Genomic DNA, 20,282 nt, shown 5'->3' with positions numbered 1-20,282 from the left:
AACATAATTGTTAGTTTATTTTAATATACATATATATGTGTGTGTTTGTGTACATATATTATATAACAAATTTGTTGGTTTATTTTATATTATTTCATGCTATTTTGGCAATTTGAGAATATATATAATTTTAATTTTGTTAGAAATTCCTCAAACTAATTTAATTTAATTCTATACGTAGCTTATAATATTTTGTTAACATAATAAATAAAAAAATGTACTTTAAATGGGTTTTTATAATTTAAAAAAATATATTTTAATATTATTCAATTTATTTCAATCAATTAAATATTTAACTTAAAATCAAGTTTATAGTGCTATACCATTTTTATGTATTTCTTCATTTAAAGTAAATATATCAAATAATTTACATAAATATTTATCTAAAGAATATTTTTACCATTTTTTTTTTACTTAGATAAAATGTTAATCTTCCATTTATACTTAACCATAGGGAAATCTCAGAGCCGGTAGCAGAGATCTCCACCTACCTGTGAAAAGTTACAAGTAGTAACTATACACACGTAAATTAGACTCAGACCCTTGGCTTCAGGGGATGGAGGCATGAAAGTGTACACTCAGTAGTAAATGTTCACTTTCAAAGGGTACTTTGCATACAGTGCCAGCACTGAACAATGATAGCAGCCAACCCCAGAGCAATGTGTACAAATTACTGTTCAGAACAATTTCCATATATTTACCCTGAAACAGCAGTTTCAGTAAACTGTACATCCTCATTAAATTTGTTGCTTCAAAATCTGTGGCTGATAATTTGATGAGCGGCATACTTCTTATACAGTGAGAGCTTATCACTGTAGATTCTGACCTGTTTCTGATCCTCTGAAAAGCTGCACAATCCTTTCTACAAAGTACGTGTTTTCAGAAACCATATGGCAAAAAAGCAGAGTCACGTTGGCATGACCTCGCACATTACGTATTCCCATCAGCATTCTCTTATGACACAAGAGAAGATGGTGTTGCACTCGGAGCTCCTCAGAATGCAGTGTTTTTAAGACTCCAATGGTTAAGAGGTGAGTTGAATTGTTGCTTCTACAGACTGAGCATAAAATAGCTTTCCTTTTTTTCCAACAGCAGCATCGAGCTAAAAACAATTACTTCATTTAATGGTTGTACATTCTCAGCCCGTCAACACAGGCATGTGGTGGCTTCTTTGTAATCTGTGCAGCTTCATTGTAAATTGTATTGATATATGGATAAGTAAAACTTGCGCAGTGCAGTTCCACAGAGGTCCTCCACACTAGAGCGCAAACTTGTTGCCAAATTCTTGAGTCATTTATACCATGTGACCAAAAGTGGAGAGAAAGAGTAGTATTTATTCCAGTTCTGGTGGAGCCGCAGCTCTTTGTGAAACTCACATAAAATCTATGACCTAAAAGAATGTGGGGAACCAAGCACTACATAGTGAACAACAGTGGTTCAAAGGGAGAACAAATAGCATCCAGGAAATTATTGTCAAAGTTGGTGAGACTAAATATTTCTCTAAAATTGACCTTCATACAGCCTATCACCAGACTCCTTTGAGTAAACATTCTCAAGAACTTACTACTGTTGTCATGACCCAGGGTGCTTATAAGTGCTTATTAGTACTTACGGATGGCTTTTGGAGCCAAAGTCAAAGTCTTTCAGAAAATGATAGATATTTTGTTTGGTGGTTAGACAATGTTCAGGCCTTCCAAGATTACATCTTCGTTTTTACAAAAGATAGAAACATTTAATGGTATTTGAGGATTTTTCCACATTTTAGATGAGAGAAGAATGACTTTGAAGCTAGGGAAATGTAAACTCTGGTTCAACAAGTTAACTATCTAGGTCACACGATTTCGGCCCAAGGCATTAAACTTAACTGTTGTGATCTGAAAGCAATACAAAAAGCATCTCATATCACTGATAAACATTTACTGCACTGGTTTTTAGGGCTTTGGGAGTGCCATGCTATATTCGTCTGTGGGTATGCTCTGACTGTGCAACCCTTAAGACCGTTACTTTAAAAAGGCACTAAATGTGATAGGACTTGGCAGGTGGGCAATGCGTTTGAAGAAATCAAAAAGCTTGTTGTGAATGCTCCGGATTCGAGTCTGTATGTTCCTAATAGAAATGGTTCTATAGCAATAGATGCCAGTATTGGAGCAGTTTTTGGGAAGTTTGTGTCTGGTAAAGAAATTACTGTTGAGTTTGCTTCTAGAACACTTAATGAGGCCCCTGCAGTTATGGTACTATTGAGTGTGAGGCTTTGTATTACGTGTGAGCAGTTCATAGATTCAAAACGTATATTTGTGGGACCACATTTGATGTGTACACTGGCCACAAACCTTTTGTATGTCTTTCAAATGATAATGGTTTGGGCAAAGCATTTGCATGTTTGGTGAGGATTTTATCCAAACTATAAGAGTATGATATGCATGCTAAGTATACACAAGAGGAGGATTGTCGGAACACTTACATTTGTCTACCACGGAACAGAATGATGAACCAGATGATGACAACGAGTGTGTGGTAGCTGTCGTTGCTGTTATCTCCAATTGTAATGGATCCATTTCGGAGCATGATTTGTTGACTGCACTTATGGTGATTTAGTCTTGCATAAAGTTTTTAGATTTATCAATCAGGGCTGGCCACACTCAAATGGTCATACTGGCGAGCACTGGTCATTATTTCAGAGACACTTGTGCTGGGCATCTCTGCAAATCACCAGTGGGACCGAAGTCCCAGGAACATTGCCCCCGCCGCTGCCCGCATTCCTGGAAGCCCGCACACACCCTGGTGGGACCAAAAGTCCCAGGGTGCACCTGCCATCTTTCCCCCCGGCGCCAACGAGGGGGAGACGCCAGTATCGCGCTTAAAGCGCTGCCTCACCTCCCGCGGCACTGGACACGGGCGAAGGGCGGGCCCATCCTTGCCCGTCATTGCCAGGAAGAGGCAGGGCAGGGCCATCTCCTTTGGCTCTTGAATCAACGTTGCATCTATAGCGGTAAGACTTTTCTGGGACATTTTTCCAGTTGTTTTTACCCGACACATACAGACTGTTTGGCAGAAGCGCTAGCACGCTCGCCCTACTCAACATTTGGTCCTGGTGGCGGATCTAGAGAACCTGTAACACAGCAACCCACAAGAACAACCTGTGGAACTCATTTGTGCTCCATATAATGTTGATCACTAACTGATACACTTTCTACATGTACTTATTGACTTCTTAATATCCCCCTCGTTTACAATTTTAGTAATATATGTTTAATTGGCATACAGTTTGTGTTTTATCTATCCCCCTCTCCAAATTGCTATCCTGGTCTTGTGCCACAGTTTGCTCCTATTAGCCTCATATCGGTTGTGATCCTTCCTTGATTTGAATATGGGCAAGCGCATTTGTGCTGTAAAAAAACGGCCCCAGGCACCTATCCCGGCTCCCTTGCCCCAAATCTCAATAGACAGGATGCTCCAGAGGGCTATTGGGGTGGTATTGACCGAAATAGAACTGATGGAGAGGCGTTTGTCTCTAACACCAGACATATTCCGACAGGGGCCAGAGATACCTATCTCTCAACCAATAATTCCTGGTTCCCCACTGAGACCAACAGCATCCCTGTCTGGAATAATCGAGCCTTCCTCACCATTACCACTACAGCCCTCAGTGAAGCCAGTGACTCGTAGAGGTGGCACCACCACTAGCACTTCCAAGACTATTAGACGTAAAACCGGAAATGGGTCAGGAACCAAGTGAAGGAAAAACCCAGAATTAGTAAACAGCGTAGCTGAACTAGTTAGCAATGGAAGAATGACCGAATCCCTCACTAACCCTCAAACTGCTTCTGATTGCCCATCCTGGGTGAGGAACCTGATAGTGGAGTTGGAGATCCAGTTGTGAGCTATTGTAAAGGAAGAGCTTGCGCTCCTACTCAGTCACATGGGCTCCGGGCAAATGACTGGGTTGAGCTGTAAGGGCAACTCCCCTGGTAGTACTTCTCCTGTCTTAGGCAAGAGGAAAGACTGTAGCTCCCAGACAGATAGTATAGCTCAACCCTCCCCTGGAAATCATGGAACTTTAAGGGTTGTACCCCCCGCTGTCCAAAGGAGTGCGGAAGGGCAGAGGCACTTTGTATCGTGCCAACTGATAATACCTCCCCACAAACTGAGAAATCTGATACCCATCCACCTCACGATCCCAGGATAACAACTGGCCCCAGGAGCCCCACTAATGCGAAGGGGAGTAGCCACTCTGCCCCTTCTAGGGAGGACCCACAAAGAAGAAGGCCCACCCGCACAGAACATAGGGAAGGCAGAGAAAGGCTAAACCTAGTAGAGGCTGAGGATACAGGACCAGCACTACTGACTACACCGACTATAAAGTGCCCCCTGCCTCACTTCCTTATGTTATTATATTAACAGGGGTTCCTGAGATTAACAATGGCCACAAAGAAACACAGTTAGACCTCAGGAACAAGTGTATTTTTTGTCTAACCAGGCACAAGCGGTTCACCTATGATAGGGCTGGAGAACTTTTAATGGTTCGTAGAGTTGGATGGGTGGGCAAAAAAACAAAATCAATACAAGGAGACTGTATAGTCATCAACTTTAGGATTCCCTTGACTGTTCAAACATTAGCAGGTCAGTTTACCAGTCCCCATGTACCGCGTACTGAGATTCGAGCTCATACTTTAGATTTTTTTAACTCTAGACCCCACACCCTATCTTGGACTCCAATAAACAGCCTCCCAACAAACACGACAACCCCATGGACCTCCCTTTAACATCCCAGTGGCAAACATATATGGGGCCCTTGTGGAGGTGGATTGACTCAAGCTGCAAGGTGGCCATAACCCTAGTATCAGGACATGGGGGGCCAAGACGGAACCAAGGGTGAACACTACTGGGCATCAGACACAGTATAACTTCATTAGCAACAAAGACAAACCAGGGGACCAACAATTCTCACCTCACTGGGGAGTCTTAGACTATGACGGGATAGGTGAAGACATCCTTAACAACCCTCCTCCAACACCTTCTGACCATTTAACTTCTAGCCTAGCGAGGAGTGCCCCTCAAATGGAAGATGTTGAGGCAATCCCCATGATCCAGCCTGATGTCATCCGAAGCCCTACCAACAACAGTTATAATGCTCATGGTGGTAATCCTATTCCTGGCCATAAGCTAAGGATTCTATCATGGAACATTGCTGGAATAAAAAGTAAACTGCACTGCCCAGACTGGGGACAATTTGTGGGCACCCATGACGTTTGCATGTTTCAGGAGACATGGGCAAGAGACGATATAGTGAGGGGGGATATGCAATTTTTAATGTGATGGCTACCACAGGGGGAAGAGGTAGACCTTCGGGGAGTTTATATATTTGGGTCGCCACCCATCTGGATTGTACTGTTGAGCAGGTGAATACCTCATCCAACGACATGCAGTGTATTGTACTCACTTTTCCCTCCAGGACAAAACTAGCTTTCATTAACATTTATTCTCGTCCTGTAAGCATCACACAGGAATCCCCGACTATAGATCTACTTAACACTTTCATTGACTCGGTATATCTGAGGGCAAAGCTGATTATCGGGGGAGATTTTAACTGTCAATTCGAGCCTCTGTCTGCCCCCACTGACGCTCCCTCCAGTGACAAAGATAGTCTGTGGCTAATCCCAGGTCCTCAAATTTCACCAGTAAAGGCCTGGACGCCCCTGGTACTCCAGATAAACGCAGTAACCTTAAACCACTCTCTGAGGGCGTGCAACAGCTATACCAAGTGTGACCAACCAGGAAAGCTAACTTTTAATAGAACAGGACAATCCTCTCTGCTGGATTATATCCTAGTGGAGACAAGCGTTTGGCAGTGGGTTGTCGACTTTGCTGTCATGCCGAGACATGACAGCAATCATAACGCCCTGATAGTGGAGCTGGAGCTTCCAGAACTCTACAATCCAACGCCCATTGGAACCCTTGTAGGCACCAACCTAACACTTGCCAACAACAGAAGGAAAATCAGATGGGGAACACTCAAGCAGTCACCAGAAAAGGCAGCCGCACTATATTCTCTAATTATCTCGCCCTTATTGGAAATGGAGTTGGCTGCTACGTCACTCAATACTCCACAAACCATTAGCAGACTAGAGGCTCTGCATGTAGAACTATCAACTAGTCAGACTAATATTTTTAACCCTTTGACACACTCTAAGGCGAACAAAGGCGCCAAGCAAACATGGTTTAATAACTCCTGTCGTAAGGCAAAGGGTGCCCTCATAGATGCCATCAAACATAAGGACAGACCCTTAATTAAAGCAAGTAGGGCCCTGTATCGAGATAGTATCACCACAGCCAAGAAGAACTGGGTTCTTGAAAGATGGGATGCCATCAAGTAAGCACTCTCTAATAGGGACATGAAGACGTTTTGGTCATTAGTGAGCACAGACAGTGGTGTAGAGAACTCAGCATTAGAGCCAAACATTGCGGCAGCTAAATGGAAGTTGCGCTTCCAATCTCTGCATTCTACTGAGGAAGCCACAGAACCCAAAGATGTAGCTTCTCTAGCAATATTAGGGAACCCCCCTGAAGATCCCCAATGGTTTACTCTAACAGAAGTTTTAAACGCAATCAGGAAGCTTCCGCTAGGCAAGGCCCCTGGACTAGACAAGATCCCGGGGGACCTATTTAGGGAGGAACCTAACATCTGGGGACCTTATCTCTGGGTAATACTCAATGCCATAGGCATGAAGATCCCGGATACCTGGCATGGGGCTGAAATCTTCCCAGTTTTTAAGAAAGGTTCTTCCCTCTTGCCCACTAATTATAGGCCGATCAGCCTGACTTCACCCAATAATTGTTCTCCAGGATTCTCCTCGAGCGTCTCCACTCCTGGATGGAAGAACGTGGAATATTGAGTGCATATCAGGCTGGTTTTCGGAAGAATGTCTCCACCAATGACTAGCTCTTGAGGCTCCAACTATTATATTGGAAGACGGTGTCAATAGAGGGTGGCAGCCTCTATTTGATATTTGTTGACCTTAAATCGGCCTTTGACCTGGTCCCCCGAGCCAAACTGTGGGAGGTTCTTGAACAGCTGGGTATCCCGCCCTACCTGCTGCCATTGATCATACGATTGCACACAGGTAACTTTGCCCAAGTTAGGTATGGGAAATCTGGGGAATTGACCCCCGCTTCCCAGCCAACAGAGGAGTAAGGCAGAGGTGTGTGCTGGACCCTACCCTGTTTTGTCTTTTTATTAAACGCTCTGGTGGCCCAATTAAACGAAGTAGTGGACAACAACGCCCCAAAGCTGGTGCTTTGCAAGGTGCCAGCAATGATGTTTGCGGATGACACCTTGTTGTTATCTAAGTCCCCTATGGGCATTCAAAGGATCCTGGACAGTTTCTCCTCATTTTGCAAAAATCGGGGGCTGGAGATCAATACAACAAAGACCAAATTTATGGTCTTCAACCCAGCCAAAACATCTCGCCCTAACCCGTCCCTAATTGGCATCCTGTAAGAGAGGGTGACTGTCTTTGATTACCTTGGTGTCACGTTGTCTGAAACTTTTGAATGGGGCCCACAACTTGACAAGGCAGGCCTGAAGCTAGCGCAGATGGTGGGGGGAATCGCTAAAACCTTTAGGAACTCCCTATACAAACCGCCTGGCCCGTGGCTGAGATATACAAATCACAAGTAAGGAGTGCTGTAATGTACGGGGTGGAACTATGGGGCCACCGTCCCGGTGGCGGACTGGCCAGAATAGAGAATCAATTTATGAGAAAGCTCCTGGGCCTACCGCCAAGCACCCCTCTTATCCCCTTGCGCCTGGACTTAGGAATCAAACCCATTGAAAAGGAGATTAGACTCCGTCCATTGACCTTCTGGCGCAGACTGTGGGCAACCCCTGAACTAGCAGTCTATCAAACCGAACTCAAGGGGGTTTTGGGACTCCCGGGGGTAGGAAAATTGTCATGGTTTAAATACATCAAAGAAGCATGCGCTAGATTAGGCATGCCTAACCTATAGAGTTATCCCGAGGAAGTGTCCCCGACAATACCACGACTTGAACTAGTTAGAGCTTATAGAGCGCTCAAAATAGCTGATCTGCAGGGGAACAACAAACTCGGGCACCTAACGGTTGATTTTCTTAATATCAAAGCCCATTATTTCTTTGAGCCTTTTCTGGATGATATACAGCCCTCAATGGCAAGGAAGCTGTACATCCAGTTTAGAACAGAGACCCTCCCTGTTCATGCATTCACGAACAAATGGTCAAAAGCTCCCCTCATTGGGTTTCCCTCTTGTAATAGCCCTGACGAGTCTGACATTCATGTTCTTTTTTTTGCCCTGGCTATAAATCTGCCAGGCGGCGTACCACTTTGCAGAAACATGGGCTGCAGGCAGTGTTTGGAGGTGTATAGAATTTTAAGATCTGACACCCTCCCCCCCCCACATAGTTTTTGCCGTGTCCAGATTCCTTAATTCTATATGGCATAGGCGTAGGGACATGCTAAATTCCCCTCACCAACTATAAATATTTATCCCTGCACTCTGTCTTTTTTAGCTTTTTAACATTTTAATATCTTTTATCCGGTTTTAATCATTTCTATTCTTAACTTTTGTAATGTTACAGGATGAATTAAAATGCATTGTGGCTATTTTTTATAACATGTCGTCGATTAAATTTCTAAATATGCTTTTATTTAGCTATATATGTGATACAGCGCGGAATGTCAAATCTTTCCTTCGTTACAGACCAAACATCACACTAGCACTTTCACTCAATACATTCATTGGTGGGGCCCATAACACCAACACTCATACTAACCTGATCTGCTCTTACGGGAGGGATAAGATTTCCAATCGCTGACATGAAAGGAATACCTATTCACCTGAAGAACCTAATTTACATGAATATACATTGAATACCTTTATTAAACCTAGAATCTCGAGATATTCCCTCCATTTAATCGATGGATCAAATTAGTTGTTGTGATAATTAGTGATTATATTCTTCAACTTTATATTCCATCTCAATCAAATCTCTTCAATAATCGGCCCAACACATTTGTCTGTCGATCAATACGTTTATCTAATTAATTGCAAACTTTAATAACTCATTAGTTCAAACACAGATCATCATATTTACCTAATCTGGCTATTAGTCGTCCTCTAAGTCAATCAAGTCGTGATAATCTTTAATTCATCAAAGTCAGGCAACGATTCAGTCTGTCAAAGATTCAGGGAAACAGCTGTCCAGCAGTGTCACCGTCCTCTCCGTCAGCAGAACGTCAGGAATCAGGAAAAGATCCGCGTCAACTCACTATTCTACCATCTTTTATAATGAAATTAACGTAAAAATGTAACAAAAATCAGTTTTAGGCAGTCCTGATTGGCTGGTTTGGGGTCATTCGGTGAACTTGGCGATTCTCCCAGTGTGACCTTGATGGGTACATCTGGCATGGGTCAGGACGAGGCCACTGTTGCTTGCGGTGGCGCAGGCGCACTTCACCAGAAACCTCGTGAAATGGTAGTACTCACGTCGTGTGTCTCGGTCAGCCATCTTTTCTTAGGCCCAAATGGTTAACTTAAGCGAAACAAATACAAAACATAATTAAAACATGGAAATAGTTAATAAAATGTTAAACCCTCACTAATTCCCCTATGTGTATTTAATTATCGAGCATAATAGCGACATTCAAAGCGTTTATATTCACCCAGTGATGTCATCTGGTGCAACTTACAATTTGATCACAAAAGCAACATATATCATGCAACATTCAAATTTTCTAGCATTAATATGCGTACGTATATTAATTTACAAATTTTATTAGCCATGCAGAATGCAAATCCCACGTGTAATTCTTACATTAGTAAGGTTGATTAATTATCACTCCACACACGTTAATATTATTATAATTAATAGATTATTCTAATTGGTATGAACATGCAGGAATGGGGGGTATACAAAATTTTATACTACCCGCTCCATCAATCCCCCCTTTGGTGATATCACCACACCATCAAAATTTTGTATCCCTTTTATGGAATTTCAAAGTGATTTCTTGTTTTTGTTCATAATTCGGAATTCCCTGTTTCTTCAAATTTTGCTGACCTATACATACTCTCCTTTACTTCTTCTAATTCCATCTCTTCAAATTTTCTCTCTTGTTTCTTGTCTTTTCTCCTTAAATTGTCTCTTTTTAACTTTTTCTTATTTTTGCGACAGATGCATCCTAATCTTATTATTAATACTATGAAAATCACACATATTAATGAAAATAATATTTTACCTAAGAAGGTACTACCTAAGTTTACTAAGAAATCTTTAATAGCTGATACTTTCTTTCCAATCCTTTCCCAAACACTTTCAACCTCCAGTGGTGCAATTTCATCATGCAGTTCTGTAATATTTTTAATAAACATTTTCAAATCTTTACTTTTGTCAGGAATGTAAGTGCAACAATGTTGAACTTTCAGCCCGTTCGACGTTCACCCCACAACGTCGATTGTGGGGTGAACTTTTTTTTTTTTAAATGGCCTTTTTGTATTTAAACACAGTAATTTATATGCTCAAGTGGTTTACGTACACAGTCTTACTGTAATGTTTTGAATTTATAGAGTGTCCCTGACGAAGGGCCAGGAAAGGCCTGAAATGCATTGGGTGTTAAAGATGAATTAATGAGGAATACGTATGTTTACTCCATGCTTTGGAATAAGGCCTAATGGCATTTCCCCTGCATTAAGGATATTGTTAACATATGAGGCCTCTCAAGTGACGAAGGATGAACATTGTATAAGGTCTAACAAAATATTTTTGGAATACATTGGAATGAAGACTGATAAAATTGGTATAACTTTGTGGCAACTGTGTTAAATGCGCAGGAATACGCTGTGCGTCCGGTATTGGGGTGAGTTGTCGCCCCAATTTTCGAATGTGTTCACATAAGTACGTGGTTTAGGGGCAGACCATGCTCCCAGGCTTGCACGCGAAAGGATTAAAAGAGAATAAACGTTATTACGAAAAGTGGATGAAACAGGTGTGCACTCTGTCACTTCTTTTGAACTTTCAGCATTCCACAGACTCCACCCTCTTTTGCCAATAATATATCAAGGGCAAGTCGATTTTGCATTACCATAGCACGCATGGCAACCATTTCAGTGTTTACCAATAAAAATCCTCCAGGGATGCTTGTTGACAAGCGATCCACTACTGTGGAAAGTCTTCCAATTTTGTTTGCATTCAGAGATATTCCCACTGCTGGTATCAATGCTCCAAAAATGTCACCCACTATTTCTGACCAAGATTCTCTTTTACTACGTGCTAAATAACTACCTAAACTATGTACACCATCTTCTTCTCTATCCATATGAAAAATCTTTGGGAAAACCAGGCCTACATAACATGTGCCATACCAATGGTCTGGCAAACGATAATACGCCCTGTTCCCACAAATGAAATATAACCCAGGAAAGACTGGGTCTTTCCCCCCTTTAAACCCCCATCCACCCATGATTCGATATGTATCATGGCACTCACTATTACCTACAAAATAATTATCATATACAGTTGTATTCCTTCTAATACACAATTTCCCTGTCTGAGGCCAATGTAAAGCCATAGTTGGACTAGCTTCTCCTTTCAAGTGATTTTCCATTTCTACATCCCAGATTGTCTTCACCTTTGCTTCTGATGCCTTTCTTTGCATTTTCAGTCTCCTTTCTTCAACCATATCTACAAATGTCTTTTCCTCTTTCTTTAAACTGCAAGTCAAATTGTTTTTAAATTTATACTCTAATGTTAGTTCTTTAGTTTCTAAGAAAAATTCACCTAATACCTTTGCAGGTTTTACTTTGTTTAGCTTGTTAATTGATGGTACTTGTGAAAATATACTATCTACATCTGAAAAATAATATTCTAATTTCCCTGTTTGATAAAATAAACTAGCTATTACACTACATGTTATTCCATATGTTACTGGAAGGTGGTGATAAGTCACTCCCTCCGAAACAGAGGCAGGTAACTGCATACAAACGTAGCAGTCCCTTACGTCCATTGTCTTTACATATTCATACAACAATTTTGAAAACACATTATTAGTAAAATCGGTTATAGGCCTATCTCTGTGTAAATAGTTTCTATCTATTCTAGTTGGAATTACCTTTTGTATCTTTTCTATATTAGTTTTGTTTTCACTATGTCCTTCTTTTTTTTAATTATTTTATTTTATTGAAAGTTTTTCTGGTGTCATAAAATAAACTGCACAATACATAGAATTATCGGTCTTATATAGACCAAAATACACTGTTCTCCAATCAATCAATGCAGGTACCCAATAATAGAGTATATGCACATTCTGCTACAACCAAACAAAGTAAGAAATTAGTAATACATAATCAAAGGAAACCACTGCCGAGATCATCTGTTTGACCTTCTCCAACTATCAAGAGGGGCCCATATATTCCTACCCATATCCCTTACTTTTTTGCCCTTTAAATCATATAGGCAGGACTCAATATTATGTATCGCGAGGAGCCTTGCAATCCACATTTGAAAGGTGGGTGGAGAGGGATCTTTCCAACCTGTTGAGATAAGAATGCGCAGCACAGCGACCGAAACAAAGACCAATGCTTCTGCAGTATTGCTCAGTTCAACTTTCCTATCTACACCTACCTGTGTAGCGGATAGAACAATTCTACATTTTAACAATCCCGCCAAAAAATCTGAAATTTCCCTAAATATCAAGGATAACTTGTCGCACTGAAAAAACATATGTATTAAATCTGCAGGGCCAGTCTGACACCTGGGACACTTATCATTCTCCACCAATCCCCATGAAAACAATTTAGCTGGAGTAAAATACAAATTAAACAATGTTTTAAAATGCTGAGCCCTTAAATTAGATGAGCGTAACATTTTCCTATTTAATATAAGAGCTAAATCAAGATCCACATCCGGGTCATCTAATTTAAAAATAGTGTGTTTTCACTATGTCCTTTTATTGTATCTATAATAACCTTAAATGAGATCGTCAGAGCAAGTATACTCCAAAGAAGCATTAGTAATCCTGTACAGCAACAACACATTTTACACCATCTACTCAAAAATATACATCTACTTTTTCTACTTTCTGTGTTTGCCATTTTTGTTAAAATGAACAGTGTCTTTTGACTTAGCCTCTTCTACTTCACAACTAGTTTTCTAACCCAAGGCTCTAAGCACCTACTTGGTTCTACCAGTTTTTGTCGTTTTCCGTAATTTATTGTCTTTCCATCAGTAATTTTCTTTTCTTATTCAGTTTGGCATTTCATCATTTTTCCCTTTTCCTTCGAGATCCGAATACAGAATGTCCTGAACATCCGCTTCATCTCCAATATCGGACAAGATAACTCTCAGGATTTCCGATTTTTCGTCCTCCTCAACCACTTCTGGTACAACCACCTCTGGATTTCCTTGGCTATCCGCCTCTTTTATTTCAGGCAGGGCCACATACGTCCATTCTGGTGATTTATACTTCTGGGTAGGTTTTCTTGTTCTTTTACTTTCTTTATTTGTTTCTTCGTCTTTTGATTTCTCCTGACTTGTCACTTCATTCACCTGTTCAGCCCTTGGTGAATTCACTCGTGTCAGTCGATATCTTAATTTCTTTATTTTATTTGGCCAAACATCGTCCTTTGCCGCTCTTTTCAATTTACTTCCTTTACCGTTCTTTTCATTTCTCCAAGCTCTCTTTCTTAGAACTCGACCTTCAGGTACTTCATCTTCGCTTTCCTCTGACTCTGTTTCAACTTGCTTTTTACTCTCGACAGTCTCTTTTTCCACCACTTCTCTTGTTTTCCCTACTTCTGTCCCTCCTCGAATCTCCGGCACGCAATCTTCCTGCTGACTACTTGTCCCTGAATGTTGGATTTCCCTACACCTCCTCGGGGGTCTTCCGCAGTAATCTTTCTCTTTCTCTCTGTACCTGGCACCTGTTCATCTGAATGTGTTATTTCAGGTGGAATTTCTCTCAATCTTTCGTCTGGAACTTCTCTTTCATTAATTTCTTTTATTGTCTCTTCACTGTCTTTTTCTTTGTTCTTTCCTTGTTTCTTCCCGGAACATTGCGCTCCTTGTTCAGTCTCCAAATCGGAGCTGGTATCAGATATCTGTAATCTTCTCCTCAGGGAAATACTTCTGGGAACAAATGTTAAACTTTGTTCTGTTTCCCCCCTTTCAGGGTTTTCTTCTGTTTTTGACTCTTCGTTATCTGATTCAGTACAGGATTCTGATTAATCAAAATACTCCTTTTCTGTGCTGTCCACTGGATTTGGAATTCTCTGTATGACTTTCATGGATCCAGTTCTTCAGTCCAGCACACTTTACAGCTGTTGTTTTGGTCAGGATAACTTGTCTTGGTTTTCCCCACCTTGGAACCAAACAGTTTCTTATTCTGTGTACTTTTATCCTTACCCAGTCCCATGGGCTCAGATCATGGGCTTGCTTCCTTTCAAGGGTGGTGGCATCTGCTCCAACCTGATGAAACACAGAATGAACTGCGTCAGCCAGGCTTTTACAGTATTCCAACACCATGTCATCAGTTATAGTCATCAGCTTGTTGACTGGTAAATACACTTGCCGCATGGCTCGTCCCATGATAATTTCATGGGGGCTTAACCCTGTAGTTCTGTCTGGAATTTATCTAATTGTCATGAGTACCAGAGGCAAGACATCAGGCCATTTCATACCTGTGGCTAAACACATTTTCCCTATCCTGTTTTTGATAGTACCATTCATCTGTTCACACCAGAAGATTCTGGTCGGTAGGCACAATGTAATTTTTGTTGTACATTCAATGCTTCACATATCAATTTTATGATCTCATTATGGAAATGTCCTCCTCGGTCAGATTCAGTAGTCACTGGGAACCCAAATCTAGGGATAAATTGCCTCAAAAGTAATTTTGCCACTGTCATCCCATCATTTCTTCTAGTTGGAAATGCCTCTACCCATCTAGAACACAGACAGACCATAAACAAAACATACCTCAACCTGTTACAGGGAGGCATCTCAATGAAATCCACTTGCATTCTGGTAAAAGGCCCTCCTTCTCGTCCTATTGTTCCTAGACTTACTATTGTTTTTCTTCCCGGATTGTATTGCTGACATATTAGGCATCTCTGACAAAGACTCTCTGCTACCAATCTGAATTTTGCATTGTACCAGGTTTGTTTAAATGACCTGATCATGGCATCTCTCCCTATGCGTCCCTGTCCCTGTCCGCCGAAGGCGCGCCTAAGGCAAGCCCGTCTGCGCCCGTCCGCGGCCGTACGGGGACCGGGGCCTGCCCCCCTGGTGGTTTTGGTAGTACTCTATGTTACAATAGGCTACACCTTCTTGCTCTTCGCCCCAAAACCGCCGATACCTGCACTCACTCTTTGTCTGCCGATGGTTCCATTAGAGCCTGCAACCACTGTTCTTTTACATTTAACTATACGCTTGAGGGAAAAGTGGGCTTACCCACTCTTACCTACGGTCTTTTAAACTGCCGTTCTCTCAAGAAACATGGATTAGAAATCCATGACCTCCTGACTGATAATCAGTTTGATATCATGTTCCTTACTGAAACCTGGCTGGACGAGGACGCTGACCCTGAGATCCTCGAAGCACTGCCAGCTGGTTACACTATCAGTCGTATTGATAGGGACTCTGGTAGGGGAGGTGGCGTGGCTATAATTTTTAAACACGACATTCAGTGCAAACTTCAGCCTATCACCATTACTGACTGTGAGGTCGGCCTGTTCACTATTATGACCGATAGCAAGAGCATTGTGAAAGGCCTCCTGGTTTCCAGGCCTCCGGGGTATCCATCCTGGTTTGTATCTAGTCTGATTGATTACCTTACCCAACCTGCTCTGCGCTATAGCAAGTTCATGGTGCTAGGTGATCTTAATTTACATCTGGAAGATGCCGGTTGCACAATGGCACAAGCTTTGCGCCAGGAGCTAGCGACACTTCAACTTCAACTCAGTGTCACGTGCCCGACCCATCAGAAGGGCCATCTACTTGACCCTATCTTTACCAACTGGAAGGAGGTTGTGGTAGGCACCCCCCTGCCCTTGATCTGGTCGGACCACTACTTAGTCCCTTTTGCGCTACAGACCCCCATGTCTAAGGTGCAAGAACACTCAAATAGGGGTATAGACTGCCGGAAATGGGCTAGCTTTTTCCCAGACAAGTTTAAGAGTTTCCTCCTGATGGGGGGGCCCACCTGGGGGTAAGGACATTGATTCTGCTTGTCTTGAACTGGATGGGAGGATAGAAGAAGCACTTAACAAGACTGCCCCCTGGTCACGGAAAACACTAACTAGAACCAAAAAATCTGCCCCTTGGTTTAATAGTGTTTTGAGACTGGCTAAGGCAGATTGTAAACATGTGGAAAGAGTATGGAGGAAGGACTTCTCGCTGCTAGGGAGAAATGAGTATAAAAAATCGCTGAAAGCCTATCATAGGCTTATCAAGAAAACCAAGGCTGAACACTTCCTTGGAAGAATCAGGTCTGCTGAAAACTCCACTAGAGAACTATTTAGGGTCTATAAAGAGATTTCCCCACTGGACTCTATAGCAGCGCCTGGTGAAAGTTCAGCAGAACGCTGTAACCAAATAGCGGAATTCTTCTCCGAAAAGGTACTAACAATCTACTCCTCCTTCCCTGAGGTGGCTCTGGCTGACCAAGACCAATTGGCTAGATCACGTCATGTAACTGTAGCTGAGGAGGAGAGGCTGGAGGACTTTTTCACTCCCTCCCCTGAAATTTTGATAAATATCTGTCGGAGTGTAAAGTCAGGGTCTCCTAAAGACCTGGCCTCCCCGAGAAGACTCGCGGGGTGCTTAGAAGCGCTGGAACCCTTCATCAGGCATCTCCTAGAGGTCTCATTTGAGACCGGCACAGTCCCTAACTGCTGAAAGGAGGCAGTTGTTCTCCCCCTCCCTAAAAAACCACACTTTGGCCTTGAACGCCTAGATAATCTACGGCCCATTTCTCTTCTCCCCTATTTTGCCAAAATTGCTGAGAAAGTGGTCAACCAGCAGCTTACGGCTCATATTGGGAAATTCCATCTCCTACATCCCACCCAGTCGGGCTTCCGTGCATGTCACTCGACGGAGTCTGCCCTTCTCCTGGCCACTGAGACCATTCGGCAATTTGTGGACGCAGGTCACACTGCTGCCCTGATCCTACTTGATCTCAGTGCGGCCTTTGACACGGTGGCCCATAAGATACTGGTCGACCGTCTGAGGAGGGGAGGTGTGTCTGGGAGGGCCTTGGGCTGGCTCACCTCTTTTCTGAATAATCGTAGTTTTCAGGTGAGGCAGGGTAAGTTCTACTCGGAAGTGATGGCACTGCAGCAGGGAGTCCCTCAGGGCGCGATCCTAAGCCCCACCCTTTTTAATCTTTATGTGGCTCCCTTGGCTGAGATTGCGGAAGGCTACGGGATCAGAGTGGTATCCTATGCCGATGACACCCAATTGGTCGTGTCCTTGACTCAGGATCAACAATCTGCAGCTCCCAACTTGGTGACGTGCCTCCAAGAACTTGCAGCCTGGATGGACATAAACTGTTTAAAACTTAATGGCAAGAAGACCGAGGTGCTGGTTGTGGGGAAAGCTCCTTCTGTATGGTCGTCTGCGTGGTGGCCGCAGGATTTGGACCCCACTCCGGCTCCTTGCGCCCAGGCAAAAAACCTTGGAGTCTGGTTCGATACCCACCTCTCGTTTGATTATCACACCAGACGGGTTGCGGGCACATGTTACGGAGTTTTAAAAAAACTTAGGAAGACCCTGGACATACTGCCCGCAGCAGCCAGAAAGACCATGATTCCTGCACTTGTGACTTCCCGTCTTGATTATGGGAATGTCCTCCTTCTGGGTGCTACAGAAAGGTGCATACAGAGACTTCAATGCGTACAGAACGCTGCGGCCCGTCTGGCCCTGAAGCGTCCTAGGAGAGCACCCTCCAAACCGGCTCTGGCTTCCCTTCACTGGCTCCCGATCCGGGAATGTGTTCGTTTTAAGGCACTATGTGTATGCTACCGCATTATGCATGGGATTTCAACAATCTATCTACGGAATCTTCTCACTCCCTACACCCCCACCCGCCGCCTCAGGTCTGAGGGGCTGGGCTTAGTATCTATTCCGATGTTGAAGAGAGCCAGGATGGGGGGCCGCTCCTTTCGGTTTTTGGCAGCCCAAGCCTGGAACAAACTCCCAGTATGCCTTGGAATGGAACCCGTTGAAGGCATTTTTAAGAAGAAACTCAAGACTCTCCTGTTCCCTCCTCAATAGACCTCAGTACCTGCTCTTGCTGCCTCATCTTAGCGCGGGGACACACTGTTCCTAGTGTAACCATGCGCTTTATAAGATTCGTTAACATAACATAACCATGATACATCCGTGCCATGGCAGACATCATGCTATCAGGCATAACTGGTCTTCCATCCCGATTGACCCACACCTGATCTTTCTCTCTGGGTGCACATCCTGCTTTACCCACTGCTTCATTTCCTCTTCTCCTGCCTCTTCCTGCAATTGTCTTACTTCTTCCCATGTTCCCACAGTGTTAGTAAACATCAAAGAGCAAGAAATCACTTCTCTTTCCTTAGCCCGATTAATGGAATTCTGATTTTGTGCACAGTATTGTGCCATGTCATTTGCATATTTGTTGCCAGTGGCAATGTAATCACCACTTTGACTATGGGCCGCACACTTCACAACAGCCAATTGTCTAGGCAGCTGTATCGCCTCAAGCAATTTTCCAACCACTTCAACATTCTTAATGGGAGTTCCACTTGATGTCAAAAATCCTCTCTGCAGCCAAATTTGACCGAAGTCGTGTACGACTCCGAAGCCATACTGGCTATCAGTTATTACAGTCACTCTCACACTTTTCCCAATGATGCATGCTCTCGTCAAAGCAACGAGTTCAGCAACTTGGGCCGATTAAACTCCTTTCAGATAAGATGCTTCCATCACTGCTGCAACCGCACATACTACATATGCTGTGCTTAACAGTCCATCATCTGTTCTCAAGCAAGACCCATCTACGAACATGACAAAATCACTCTCTGATAAAGGTACATCTTTTATGTCAGGTCGTGGTTTTGTACAAAAATCAAGTACATCCAAACAATCATGATCTGCTTCATCTCTGACTTCCACATTCTCAGCATCAGGCAGCAATGTTGAAGGATTCACATTCAAACATCTCTCAAGGCTTACATTCATTGCACCTGGTATGACTTTCTCATACTTAGTCAGCCGACTATGGGTCATATACTGAGTGCGACTCCTTGTTAAAAGGATTGCCACATCATGAGGTACAAACACTTTCACAGGATATCACATCACAATTACTTCACTCTGTTTCAAACTCCGACATGTAGCAGCTACTGCTTTCAAACACCCAGGTAAGGCTACAGCTACTGTGTCTAGCATTGATGAAAAATATGCAATTGGTCTCCTCAGCTTTCCATGCTTCTGTATTAGAACAGAGAGTGCACACCCATTCCTCTCACTGCAGTACAACTCAAACTATTTCTCATAATCAGGCATACCTAATGCAGGTGCTTCACACAACCCATCTCTCAATCGTTTAAAAGCTGCCAATTCTTCCTTGTTCAAATCTATGGGGCCTCTCACATCACTTCTTGTCAGTCGTACCAAAGGTTTTGCAATCAATGAAAAGTTGCTAATCCACTGACGACAATACCCAACCATTCCAAGAAACATTCTCACCTCTCTTTGAGTCATGGGTGCTCTCATTCCTTTTATGATCCTGATTCTGTCTATTGTTATCTTCCTCAGTCCTTTTTCAATGTTGTGTCTTAGATATTGTACTTCTTTCTTGCAGAATTTTAATTTTGATGGTGATTCTTTAAGTCCTCCATCTGCCAAATGATTCAATAAGGCTAAAGTGTCTAGCTCACAAGCTTCATGGGTTTTTGATGCAACAAGAAGGTCGTCGATGTACTGAACTAACACTGAATTTTCGGGCATTTTTAAGCTTTCCAAAGACTTCTTCAATAGCTGATTAAATATTGAGGGGCTTTCTGTATACCCCTGTGGAATTTAGCACCACGCCAAGATACGCTCGCCAAAACGAAACGCAAACATTTGTTGGTTGTCATGATGCAATGGGATGGAAAAGAAAGCATGGCACAAATCAATCACTGTATACCATTCTGCATCATGAGGAATCTGATATAAAATCACAGATGGATTTGGTACAATGAGACAGCATGAAACAACAATCTTGTTTATCTTT

This window comes from Triturus cristatus, chromosome 9 (genome assembly GCF_964204655.1).
Source record: "Triturus cristatus chromosome 9, aTriCri1.1, whole genome shotgun sequence".
In the NCBI taxonomy this organism is placed as follows: Eukaryota; Metazoa; Chordata; class Amphibia; order Caudata; family Salamandridae; genus Triturus; species Triturus cristatus.
The sequence above is the reverse complement of the archived record's forward strand: the minus strand, read 5'-3'. Positions refer to the sequence as shown.